Source organism: Euleptes europaea, chromosome 1 (assembly GCF_029931775.1).
Source record: "Euleptes europaea isolate rEulEur1 chromosome 1, rEulEur1.hap1, whole genome shotgun sequence".
In the NCBI taxonomy this organism is placed as follows: Eukaryota; Metazoa; Chordata; class Lepidosauria; order Squamata; family Sphaerodactylidae; genus Euleptes; species Euleptes europaea.
The window spans coordinates 54,377,057-54,388,199 of NC_079312.1; the positions used below are offsets into that span (position 1 = coordinate 54,377,057).

An 11,143-nucleotide genomic window follows, 5' to 3' on the forward strand; every position below is an offset into this window, starting at 1 on the left:
TTAAGACACACACATGAATGACTCACCTACCTGTATTTACACCAAAGCTGTGATAATGACCACTGAGGGACTGGCATTGATCACATACTTAATAGAGGAAGCCTTCAAGATGAAATTATGCAGATGCACATGTTAGTTAATGAGATCTTAACCTGTTCTACATCATCCTCTGGGAATTACATTTAATGGGCGAAGCGGCAGAGCATTTAAAAGGGAGTCTCTTGTGTCACTTTCTGCCGAGCTTTCAGAAACCTAACACCTGAGTTGCCTGTATGTCAGGCATAGCCAATGTACCTAGAACATTGTGTTGTATTTATTCTGTGTTCAGAAGCAACCTGTGTAACAGGGCATGCTGAAATACATATTACGATATGTCACAGTAAGTCATCTTGTACAAATTATGAATAGTTAAACTCTCTAAACTGAACAACATGAACTTTTCTCTCTAGGGCACACACACAAAACATGGTTTTCCCTGTATCAACCAGCCCTTGGTTCTGCAACGTTTTGGACACTTCAAGAAATTGATCTTGCTGGGCAGCGGCAAAATGGAAGACCGACCCGCTCCTGTTAAAGACTTGAGGCTTCTGGATGTCAAACCAAGTCAGCTCCCGGCATGGTTGGCATCACGAGATTACAGCCCTCCAGGAGTTGTTGGAGCTTACCGACAAGTTACCAGCTGATTTTACAAAAAGTACTTTGATGTGAAGAAAGGTGGCATCAGGGGTATTGCGATGATACTTACAAGCGATGTGGTGATCAGCTATATCTGTAGCTACGGCCATATTAAACATGAGCGCTGGAGGAAATATCACTGAGACTGAATGCACCAGAAGAACATAGTTAGCCCCTGACTGGCAGTGGGAAGAGCAGAGATCCCATCTACTGAAGGCTCCTAGTCCTTAAATGCTGAATTCTTTTCCAGCATGAATAGGGTATCATAACCAATAATAAAACATTTATTGTTAAAAAAAAAAAGGAAAAAAGAAATTGATCTTGCTTAGTGTCATATAGAGAAAATCAATCAAGCACAAAAACAAAAAAAAACAAATAAACCCTTATCTCCCTTACGTTTGTCTCATGTGCAACCTTCACCTTCCTTCAATGAATAGCGGTGAATATGGGGTTATGTCATTTCAGCCTGTGAGACTAGACTGCAAGATATGACTCGCCCAAATATATTAATTCCAATTGTCATTTTCATCTTGGTGATGTCTACAAAATCTGCTCATATCTCTGTTTTGATTCAACTGTTGTTCAATCTTTCACCATTTCCCACACTGGCTAATGCAACACTCTCCTGACTTGGGGTTTCTTCCTCTGCCATCAAGCCTATTTCCTCTCCTTGCATTCCTCAACTTGATAATTTCTTCAGCACCATTTTGACCTTTCTTCCTTCCTTCCTTCCTTCCTTCCTTCCTTCCTTCCTTCCTTCCTTCCTTCCTTCCTTCCTTCCTTCCTTCCTTCCTTCCTTCCTTCCTTCCTTCCTTCCACTGGTTCCCTCTTTGCTGCTCGTGTCTGGTTTAAATGCCTCCACGGACCTTTAAATGCATTCATTATCTTATTCACTGCAAAATGACTGCCATGGGAGACAGGATCAGTCAACAAATGGCTGCCGTGGGAGTCAGTTACAAAAGGTTGGGGGGTCCCAAGCCAAGCATCCTCCCATAATGAGAGCAGCTATTTCTGAGCGAGCAGTTCCTGCAGACCAAAACATGATGCCTTCTGCTCTGAGAAGCACCTCCTGCTCCAATGAGATGGAGAAAAGCCAGGATTGGCCCTCTGATTTGGACAGGAGGTATTTGGAGAAGTGGGCACCATGAAACAGATCACTGGGCATCAGGGTGACCACTGGAGATCACTGCCTTACAGGCATACTGTGGCTTACTTTGGCAGAGGAGATTCAGGATAGATAAAATGGAGTACTTCTTCACACAACACAGAATTAATTTATGGTGTTCACTGTCACAGGATGGAATGGGTGTTATCTTGGATGGCTCTAAACAAGGGGTTAGACAAATTCACAGAGAACTTAGCTATCAGCTATGATTGTAAATGGAACCCCCTTGTTTTGAGGCAGCATATCTATGATATCAGTTGCTGGGGAACAACAAAAGGAGATGGATTTGGTTTTCAGGTTTTGCTTACAGGCCTTGGGGAAGCATCTGATTTGCCACTGTGGGAAACAGGATGCTACAGTAGATGGACTATTGGCCTGATCCAGCAGAGCTCTTCTTATGGTCCATATGATGTGGCATTTTAACTTTTTAAAATAAACATACCTAGATGCATGTTATTACCCAGAGAACAAGATTACCTTGAGAGTGAGCCATATTAGGATAAATGGGAGATTATTTGGACTACACGAAGATAATAATGTATGGAGCCACTCTATGCTGAACGCAGGCACCTTTCAGATCTTGCTGTTACGGTGCATTACCGCCTCTTCCATTACCATCATAACTGAGTGTGGCTCAATAAAAGCTTTACGGCTTAAATGACACTGGAAGCAGCAAGAGACTGGCGAGAATGAGAATCCCAGCGTTTTGGAGTAGCATCACATACAAGCCTAATCTACAGCGAGATAAAGCGAGTGGACTTTGTCTATTGACAACTTGAACTTCAGCCAATGGGGCTAAGCGGCAAGGGCATTGTTCTGACAGTCAAGAGTCCCGGACATGTGGGATAGCTCTGCTGCCAAGGGCACATGACCTTGATTGTTTCTTTACCCCCTCCCAATCTGAACCAAAGTTACCATCTTATCATCAAAAGCCACATTGTTATTATCACTCTGAATACTGGACGCATTCCAAAAGCGTAGCCATATTAGTACTGTAGCAGCAAAGAGATTACCAAAAAAAAAAAAAAAAGGCTGGTGAAACACAAAGCTAGCTCCTACTTAATTGCCATTAAAAATATATATATATCTGGCGCCAGCCTTTGGAATGCATTTGCCTCCCATCCTTCGCCTCAGCCAGGGTCAAGGGAAACGGCTGCACCAACTGTCACAGCAGTTAATGCTAACCAGGGCTTCTGTTTAACAAGCAGCTGACCCTAAGGTTAAAAACTGGTTTGGGGTCCGGGTGAAACGGGAACTGTGGTTAGAGTTACTCGCAGTCAAGTGTACGTTTCCCTTAACTGCAGTTAAAGCAGGGAAATAAATTTGGTCGAGAAAGGGAAAGAGAAGGGGGTGACAGGAAGGTGCGTGTGTCTCTGGGGGTGCCTCCAGTTAACTGAAGTTAACAAGAAGCCACAACGTCTGGGTCAAATGGAATGGAACTGGAACTTTTTTAAGCAACCCCCCCCCCCAAAAAAAAAACAACCCCCCAGCAAGATACATAAAGAGAACTATAGCAGGTAAACTCTAAATATAAGTATGGGTGGAGATGTGGAATATGGCGATAAAGTGAGAATTAATAAAAGGGATGAAATGTTGGATATGTTAACTAGCCCTACAGCTGTCAACTCTGGCTTGCAAAAAATTCCTGGAGATTCAGGGGCAGTACCTGGGGAGGAAAGAGTTTGGGGAAGGGAGGGAGCTCAGTGGGGATGTGATGTCACTCTAGGACTGAAGTTTCTTCAGTTCCAGCCTATGGTATACCATAGAATCTGTCCCCTGAAGCTACCATTTCCTCCAGGGCAAATGACTTCTGTAGTGTGGAGATCAACTGTAATTACAGGAGAACTCCAGGCCCCACCTTGAGGTTGGTAAACGGAACTATGCCCTGTATGCGTGTGCCGTCAAGTCACAGCTGACTTATGGAGACCCCATAGGGTTTTCAAGGCAAGAGATGTTCAGAGGTGGTTTGCCACTGCCTGCCTCTGCGCGGGATGGGAGAGTTCTGAGAGAACTGTGACTGGCCCACGGTCACCCAGCAGGCTTCGTGTGGAGGAGGGGCTATCAACCCCGGTTCTCCAGATTAAAGTCCACTGCTCTTAACCGCTACACCACGCTGGCTCTCTCTAAGATGTCCCAAAACAGCAAAAACAAACTTTGGAACCAAAGCACTTTTATTATCTTCATTCAACTACAACTAATCAAATAGTGGGGTTATGACGATTTGGCCTGGTGTTTTCGAGATAACAGCATAACTATGACCCAGGAGTACCTTTTAGGGTCGACAAGAACAGGGAAAACTATGGACCCAAGATCAAAGAACGGAGGTCAGTTACATCAATCATAACTCGTTGAAACCAACATGCAAAGGCAATAAAACCTTGGCCTATTCAATAACACTGTTGTTTTTATGTTGTTTTGCAACATACTTTGTGGCAGAAACTCTGTTTTGCTTCTTTTCCTTTGTGGGGTTCTAACTATGTGTTTGCCCTCACAAAAACATTATTAGAACTCCACAGAGAGGAGAATATCTTGAAAGCCTGACTCGGAGGGGAGGCATAGTGGGCACGGAAAAGTTTCAACATACCACCACCGACTGTGAGGGGCCATGCATGCAGAACATCCCAGGTTCCAGCCCCAGCATCTCCAGGTACAAGGACCAGGTGGTAGGTGATGAGAAAGACCTCTGTTTGAAACCTTGGAGAGCCACTGCCAGTCAGAGTACCCAATACTGACCTCGACAGTTCAATTATCTGATTTAGAATAATGCAGCTTCGTGTGTTCATGTATGTTCATAACCATAGTGCTAGGGACAAGGGAATAATACCGTTTACACAACCAGTGATCTCTGGTGTTATCAATGGCAGTCTTAGTTATCAGGGGCAGCATTTCTTTTTTTATTATTAATTTACATCATTTATAGCCAAGCTTTGCCCCCAAAGTAACTTACATCATTCTCCCCTCCTCGATTTTATCCTTATAATAACTCTGTGAGGAAGGTACGGTTGAGACTATGTGGCTGGCCCAAGGTCACTTAGTAAGTTTATATAGAAGAGTAGGGATTTGAACCTGGGATTTGAAAAGTCAAGGATGAGGCCCCAGAATCACTGGGGTGGGGGCATCCCCCTGCACAGTTGATTGTCCCCAGGCTGCTACTACGACTGCGGAGCCCTTCCACCTCCTCAGACTGAGGCAGCTCAGGAGGCCAGTAGTAGGGCAGTCAGGCCCCACTAGGGTTGCCAGTTTTGGGTTGAGAATTGCCTGGAGATTTGGGGGGTGGAGCCTGAGCAGGGCAGGGTTTGGAGAGAGGAGGGACTTCAATGCCATAGAGTCCAATTGCCAAAGTAGCCATTTTCTCCAGGGGAACTGATCTCTGTCACCTGGAGATCAGTTGTAATAGCGGGAGATCTCCAGCCACCACCTGGAGGTTATATCCAAATATAGACACTTCTGTGTAAATAGTAATTCTACCAGAACTTGCACAGAGGGCAGGGTTTGGGGAGGGGCTTCAATGCCATAGAGTCCAATTGCCAAAGTGGCCATTTTCTCCAGGTGATCAGATCTCTGTCGGCTGGAGATCAGTTGTAATAGCAGGAGATCTCCAGCTATTACCTGGAGGTGGGCAACTGTAGCTGCAGGGCTGTTTGGTTCATTGCCCCCCTACTGCCTGACAGTAGATTACTTCCTGAAGGGAAGCTGAGTGAAGCCTCCACCACTACCAGGGCAGGGGCTTCAGAGCAGGGTAGGGAACAGCTGTCTGAAGGACTGTGGAGGGACAGGACAATGGGCTTCCTTCCCATTGTGGGGCCTCAGTTGCCCTGATGCCCTCTGGCTAACAACGCCCCCTGGGTGTTATCTCTCAGATTGTCTTGTGAAAGAACTAGACTACAACCAGTGGCTTTGGTTCCTGTTAGTGAAGTCGTTATAACAATTCTGGTAGATTTATAGCATATTGGTCTGGAGGTTGCATGTAGCCTACGAAAGGGGGGTATAGCCATTGGACAGTTCCAGCCAGTGTGGTGTACAGGGTTGCCAGGTCCCTCTTTGCCACCGGCAGGAGGTTTTTGGGGCAGAGCCTGAGGAGGGCAAGGTTTGGGGAGGGGAGGAACTTATGCCATAGAGTCCAATTGCCAAAGCGGCCATTTTCTCCTGGTGAACTGATCTCTATCGGCTGGAGATCAGTTGTAATAGCAGGAGATCTCCACCTAGTACCTGGAGGTTGGCAACCCTAGTGGTGTACTGATTAAGAGTGGGGGACTCTAATCTGGAGAACCTTGTTCAATTCCCCGCTCCTCCACACGAAGCCTGCTGGGTGACCATGGGCTAGTCACAGTTCTCTCAGAACTCTCTCAGCCCCACCTACGTCACAGGGTGTCTGTTGTGGGGGGCGGGAGGGAAGGGAATTGTAAACCACTTTGAGACTCCTTACGGTAGAGAAAAAGCGGGCTATAAAAACGAACTCTTCTTCCATTTTTTTTTGCCACTGGCATCTGGCCACATTCATGAGGTGCGAGTCTCTTCCATGTTTACCTCCCTCATCCCAGTGTTCAAATGCTTCCTCCAGCTTCCTTCGGTCTCTCTCTACAAAACAATTCCAGACCCTTAATGCTATGACAGAGGTTTGCCTGTGACTGGTGCCAACACAGCCTATGGCCACGCTCAGCTCAGGACTCCTCTCCCTCCTTTCCTCTGCCCTTGAGTGCTGAGTGCAAGGGAAGGCTCGCTTGGATCAAGCTCCAGTTGCCCGTGATGTCCAATAAATGCCCGGGTGATCTGGAGTTCACTTCCTCCCCACAAAACAGGATTCTAAACTGGAATTAGACCGCGTTTCAGAAAATCCCCTGGTTTGAGGGAAGGAAACCAACTCCAGTTCTCCAAACATATGCATCCAGAACTCAGGATGAACTGGGAGTTGATTCAAAGCTTCCTAAAATCATATGAGAAACATGCAGGCAATGGAACAAGTTGCATTTGTGCCTGGCTTGGACAAACAGAGCCCTTCAGAAAAACTTGCAACCTGAATTACATAATATAAGTAAACTCACAAGCTTTCAATCATGTTTGAGTTGCGCACTTTGGAATTTCTGTTCATGTGATGTTTTTGAAGGGGGATTTGCAGAAGATACTGCAGCAGCGATAGCCCTACGAGCACCTCCTCTGAGGCGAGTAAAAAGAAACTGGCAAACTAGGCTTCGTTCTCTGAAATGAAGCCTTTAATTTTGATTCTCGTTTCTGTCTGCTTGGCTCCATCTGTGCGGTTACCAGCAGCAACGCAGGCGAGTGGCGCCTTTACAGGTGCATTCAAAGTTCAGCATGTTTCGAAGGACAACCACAGACGGAGAATTAAGGAGAACATTCTTTGTTGACCAGTTAGAAGTTGGCAATCAAGGCTGAATTTAGGAACAAAGATATTAAGCCTACAGGATTTGGCAGAAGGATGGAGTTTTTTTTGTTTTTTTTTAAAGATCAAGATCATTTTACCATAACGTTCAACAATTGTGCTTATCTACCCATGTAGATAACAAGGGATAATAATCTGAGATGGAGCCTGAAGGAGGAACTAGGCAGACTTTGTTTACAGGGTGGTTTGCCATTGCCTTCCCCAATTGTCTACACTTTTTCCCCAGCAAGCTGGGTACTCATTTGACCGACCTCGGAAGGATGGAAGGCTGAGTCAACCTTGAGCCGGCTACCTGAACCCGACTTCCGTTGGGATTGAACTCAGGTCGTGAGCAGAGCTTTTGATTGCAGTACTGTAGCTTACCACTCTGCGCCACGGGGCTCCTAAAAAAAAAAAAATCCATATACAACCTCATTATATTAAACTTGCTTATTGATAAGGAACAACCTGTATAGGAAGAGGAATGCCACAGATGGTCGAGGGCTCTAAGGGTCAGCTGACAGGTTCAGAAAATTCTCATGCCTAGTCCTCCTATGATAGAATCACTTCAGAATGCAAATGTGGGAAATGGATGATTGATTGCTACCCCCCCCCCACATCTACCTGGAAAAGTTCCCACAGGGTTCAAAGTTTCAAGCTTATAGGGTTCAGTGATCCATGGCTATAAGGATCAGGAGCTTTTGCTGAAATTGCCTTCCTTCCACTGGTCCTTTCTAATGCCAGGGAACTGATTCCCAGACTCACAGGATCCGCATGAATGAATTGTCACCCAGGTCAGAGGGCTCTCCCTGCAGTCCTCTCCCGTTGTTATCTTTTTAGTGCTCCTGCCAATCTACTAGGAAATGCGCTACCAGCAGTCCTCCCAATTTGTGCAATTCTCATTCTGTATGAAGAGCAACATGCATATTTTCAAGCTTCAAATGTGGACAAGTACCCACCACAATCAGACAGCATGTACAAAGACTGAAAATGCACCCCTTGCCATATGAATGATGGCCATTTTACTGAAACATAATGATGCGTCGCCACTTTCCCGGTATGTGCGGTTAGAGTGTCAAAAACATAATTACTGAAAAATGTTAGTTTCTTCCGAGATATAGCAAGCATAAGGCTCTTCTTATCTGGCAGGCCCCCTCCTGGGAAATTCAAGGGAGTTTGATTATGTGAGAAGCAATGTGACCCCCTCTCACTCCCTATCTGCTGGAAAGAGTGATTCGGAGCATGAAGAACAGGGTGGCACGATGTGCTTGGGGGACCATCCATCGGAGTCCTTTCTAGCTAAAAGGCTGAGCTTATTGCCAACACGACAGGCAATTTAAATTCTGCACATATTTAAATCAATTTATGCATATATAGCTTAGTCACTAAAAGAGGAAAGGCTCCTGGAAAAGGCATCAACATGTAAACAGCACCTGGGAAAAGTCTAACATCAAGCGTGCAGCCACATGAATACACTGAGGGTTCCCTGCCCTTCATCAACCATTCTGAATCCTGCTTATTAATTGCAACCACTGTTATTTGTAAAGCAAGACAAACTGGGGGGGCGGGGAGGAATCCAACTGAAACGCATTCAAGCAATGCTGCCATCTCTGGTACGGATTTGTCTGTGCATGTCTAGTACATTTTATAGATGAAAACCACATACGGTATCCAAAAAAGGCATAAGGGAAAGACCCAGGTGGAATTTCCATTTTATTTCCTTTACCCTTTTCTTTATGGAACTCAAGGAAGCTTATAGAATTCCCAGAAAGTCTCCCATCCAGGCGCTGACCAGATACAAGGGTGTGAATCGTGGACCTTCCATCCATATCTAGATTCTAACTTCTCCTTGTAGGTATTGGAAAATCATTTGAGTAATATCAGATATCCAAGAAGTACAGAATACAAGTTTATACCAGGGATCCAGCGTGGTGTAGCAGCTAAGAGCGGCAGACTTTAATCTGGAGAACCAGGTTCGATTCCCCACTCCTCTACATGAAACCTACTGGGTGACCTTGGGCAAGTTGCAGTTCTCTCAGATCTCTCTCAGCCACACCAACCTCACAAAGTGCCTGTTTTGGGGGAAGGGAAGGTGACTGTAAGCTTCTTTGAGACTTCTTATGGTAAAGAAAAGCAGGGTATAAAAATAGGGTTGGCAGGTCCCTCTGCGCCACTGGCGGGAGGTTTTGGGCGCAGGGCCTGGGGAGGGCAGAGTTTGGGGAGGGGAGGGACTTCAATGCCATAGAGTTCAATTGCCAAAGTGGCCATTTTCTCCAGGTCAACTGATCTCTATCGGTTGGAGATCAGTTGTAATAGCAGGAGATCTCCAGCTACTATCTCGAGGTTGGCAACCCTATATAAAAAACCAACTCTTATTATTATAAACCCTAGAGCGTTCGGCGCCGATCAAAGGAGGAGAAAGGGAGTAACTTGCATCTAGAGTACTTCTTTGATGCCTTGCTCCAACAAGAGTTACTAGCCTATTAACTCCTGCAATGACAGCAAAGAGTAGATTCCTGGATGGGGTGTGCGTTCCCCAGATCTGGATGAAGCCACAAGTGCTACCTATCATGGTTGCTAGGTATCTGAAAAGTGCTCCTTCCTCTTTGCATGTGACCCCAGTTTCCAAAGTAAGATACACAGTGCAGTTGGCTAGGGTTCTAGCCCATTGACAGTAATGCTTGTGTGCATTGCATGTGTTCTTTGTCCTGCAATAGTGGCTCCTTGAACAAACTGTTATTCTGGACCTGCATCTGAAGGGGCAGGCATCTTGCTCATGTGTGTGTGTGGGGGGAGGAGCTGTGTTTTTGTAGCTGCCTAGTAATCTAGTCATAACAAAACAAACCTATAAATTAGGCCTAGTTCTGGCTATCTGCCATGGAAACTGCTACCCATCTGCTTGAAAAAAACATTGTGTGTATCCCAGAGGCAGTACTATCTGGCTCTGGTTTCCTTAACACTGAAGGTTTATACTGGCTTTGCAATATTTACTTTGCATACAAATATACAAGAACAGCAAAGGGGACCTCCTACAAGGCAGGATATTTGCTAAGCTATAGCAGATACCCTGGATCCCAAGGTGTTTCACGCTCAGACAACTCATAGGAATGATTAACTTGCTATGGAGTGCACAGGTTGGGTCTTCACCCTGGGTAACAATTCTATGTCATTTGAGGGTTCTTCTCAATTCTCACATGTGCAGGGCCTAATTCAAATTTGGACTATGGTGCACGTGGGCCAGGGGGTCCATCCACTCCCTCCCCCACACCACTTCCCCGACTTAAAATGGACCAGTAGGCTGCCCATTGATCCACTGAGGAAATCCACTGAACTGAATTGGGCACTATGCATGTGGGAACTGAGAAGAATCCTTCAGCTCACATCAGTTACACAGTACCCTACTTTTGTCATTCACCCCTCTATGTCCTTTAAAGTATTAACTTATTTCTTTCTCACACAGCTGGAGGGGGGGTCTCGCTTCCCCCAAATTCTCATGGATATCTCATTCAAGAACACAGAGCTTTCAGGACTCCACCTCTGGCCATTGGTGCTCATGGATGAAGCATCAGCCCACCATTCTGGGCTATTACTAGGGTTGCCAACCTCCAGATACTGCAATAACCACCAGCATGGGGCTCGATCCAAACAATATGCATACAACTATATCTATTTTACATGCTTTTATTATAATTCCTTAAATTTCCTTTGCATCCCCTGAAAGGTTGATAACTTCTCAATCCTTGGGCGCTTATAATGCATGTACAATCCTGCTATTACAACTGATCTCCAGCCGATAGAGATCAGTTCACCTGGAGAAAACGGCCGCTGTGGCAATTGGACTCTATGGCATTGAAGTCCCTCCCCAAACCTTTCCCTCCTCAGGCTCCTCCCCAAAAATCTCCAGGTTTTTCCCAACCTACAGCTGG

At 45.6% G+C, this 11,143-nt stretch overlaps 1 pseudogene; it reads left to right on the forward strand.

Annotated features, from left to right (window-relative positions):
* The first annotated feature begins 548 nt into the window (after positions 1-548).
* Positions 549-837, forward strand: LOC130493200 (ATP synthase subunit f, mitochondrial-like; annotated as a pseudogene).
* Positions 838-11,143: the final 10,306 nt, after the last annotated feature.